Source organism: Egretta garzetta, unplaced genomic scaffold, assembly GCF_000687185.1.
Source record: "Egretta garzetta isolate BGI_Z169 unplaced genomic scaffold, ASM68718v1 scaffold644, whole genome shotgun sequence".
Taxonomy (NCBI): domain Eukaryota; kingdom Metazoa; phylum Chordata; class Aves; order Pelecaniformes; family Ardeidae; genus Egretta; species Egretta garzetta.
In genome coordinates this window covers 403,885-406,283 of record NW_009259452.1, presented here as the reverse complement: position 1 = coordinate 406,283, position 2,399 = coordinate 403,885, and the positions used below count along the sequence as shown (strand labels likewise).

At 48.4% G+C, this 2,399-nt stretch overlaps 1 protein-coding gene across 1 annotated transcript in view; it reads left to right on the top strand.

Moving 5' to 3' along the window:
* LOC104124788 (myosin-1B-like) overlaps positions 1 to 2,399 on the top strand; it is a 17,796-nt gene that overhangs the window by 10,860 nt on the left and 4,537 nt on the right.

The following is a 2,399-nucleotide window of genomic DNA, read 5'->3' as shown; positions in this document are numbered from 1 at the left end:
CTGCGGAAGAAGCATGCGGACAGCACAGCTGAGCTTGGGGAGCAGATCGACAACCTGCAACGAGTGAAGCAGAAGCTGGAGAAGGAGAAGAGCGAGCTGAAGATGGAGATTGACGACTTGGCCAGTAACATGGAGTCTGTCTCCAAAGCCAAGGTACACAAATACCTTACAGGTATTTCTGCCCCAGTGGAAGTCTATACGGTGCAACTTTGTGCACCTCTTGTTATTGAGAGTGTTGATGGTTAACCATTGCCCTTCTGTATGTTGACACACAGGCAAGTCTGGAGAAAATGTGTCGCGCACTGGAAGATCAACTAAGTGAGATTAAGACAAAAGAAGAAGAGCATCAGCGCATGATCAATGACCTCAATGCTCAAAGAGCTCGTCTGCAGACAGAATCGGGTAAGACATACCCAACTCTGATGTGAAAATGTGTAGTGCCAGTGAGTTAATGCAGAAATGACCCTTCTGGGCACATCGTCTGTCCAACATGCGATGTCTCCTCTCTAATGACAAAGGCATGAAATGGGATCATAAGCTTCTACATAGTCTGCTAACTATCCAGTTTTGCATCCCAAAATGTCCACAGTCCTGTCATCAATGGCAATAAAAGCCTTGTGTATCTGTAAACTTTTCCAGGTGAATATTCTCGCCAGGTGGAGGAGAAGGATGCTCTGGTATCTCAGCTGTCAAGAGGCAAGCAGGCATTCACCCAACAGATTGAGGAACTCAAGAGGCACCTAGAGGAAGAGATAAAGGTGAGAAGGCTTTCCAAATTCTGTCTTATACATTGGATTCCTCCTTTCTAAGAAGTGCTTCAGAAAGTTATGCAACTACAGAATTATCATGATGAGGCAGGACAAAAAAACCACATATGTAATTCATTGCAAATTTCTCATGTTAGATATTTCCCAGAGTTTATGCACTATTCCTTTTGTCAATGCAAACTTCTTTCCCATTCGAAGTATTGTTGTCATTTTGCATAGAAGACTAATCCAGTGTCGAATTAAAATTTTTGTCAGGAGATTTCCCAGGATATTTACATCCATTGTCCCAATACACTTGTTGCTGCAGGCCAAGAGTGCCCTGGCCCATGCCCTGCAGTCTGCTCGCCACGACTGTGACTTGCTGCGGGAACAGTATGAGGAGGGGCAGGAAGCCAAGGGGGAGCTGCAGCGTGCCCTATCCAAGGCCAACAGTGAAGTGGCCCAGTGGAGAACCAAATACGAGACGGACGCTATCCAGCGCACGGAGGAGCTGGAGGAGGCCAAGTATGTGGGGAAGGCTGGCAGAGACTGAGAATGGAGATTGGATGAGATGACTGTGATATTGTCAGGAAGAAGTTAATATTCTGCTTTGGGATGGGGTGCCAGGAAGAGACAGCATAACTGAGAGCAGGTAGGCACTGGGGAAAAGCAGAAGCAGCAAAGCTCTTCAGAAACAGAAGAGCAGAGAGATGCTAGTGTGAATAGCAGAGTGAATATCAGAGGGTGAACTGCAGAAATTTCAGTAGACCACTGTGATATTGTCAGGAGGAAGCCAATGTTCTGGATTACAGTGGGGTGCAGGAGGATAGCAAAAATATTCTGTAATGCACAACTGGAAAAAAAAACCTCCAACAGGCAGAGAATGGCAGACAGAAACCATGTAGTATGTAGACAAATAGAAGGGGAATGTGGACCACACACTGTAAAATGGCTAAGCACGCTGTTGAGAAAAGCATCATGGTACAAATTTCCCTTTCATTGCTAACTGTGAGCTGTGCTTATGCCCTCCCAGGAAGAAGCTGGCACAGCGCCTGCAGGATGCAGAGGAACACGTTGAAGCTGTCAATGCCAAATGTGCCTCCCTGGAAAAGACAAAGCAGAGGCTGCAGAATGAAGTGGAGGACCTGATGATTGACGTGGAGAGATCGAATGCTGCCTGCGCAGCTCTGGATAAGAAGCAGAAGAACTTTGACAAGGTCTTCTGGGCTCCAGACCTGGGGCTCATGGGCAGAGCTTCCCCTCCTGGTTGCCACATCCATACTCACGCCCCGTTTCTCTTCAGATCCTGGCAGAGTGGAAGCAGAAGTATGAGGAAACACAGACTGAGCTGGAAGCCTCCCAGAAGGAGTCTCGTTCTCTCAGCACGGAGCTGTTTAAGATGAAGAATGCCTATGAGGAGTCCTTGGATCACCTGGAAACGCTGAAGCGTGAGAACAAGAACTTGCAGCGTAAGTCCCTGGCCCTCTGCTCCTGGCAGGGCCTTCTCACTCCCCACCGCTCACCACCACTCCACATGGGTCTGTGCCTGAAGGTCTGCAAAGACGCCTGGCACCCTGCTGTGGCAGGGCCCTTCCCATTTGGCTGTGCGCCTGACCATGCCGCTGTTCTTTGTTCCCACAGAGGAGATTGCTG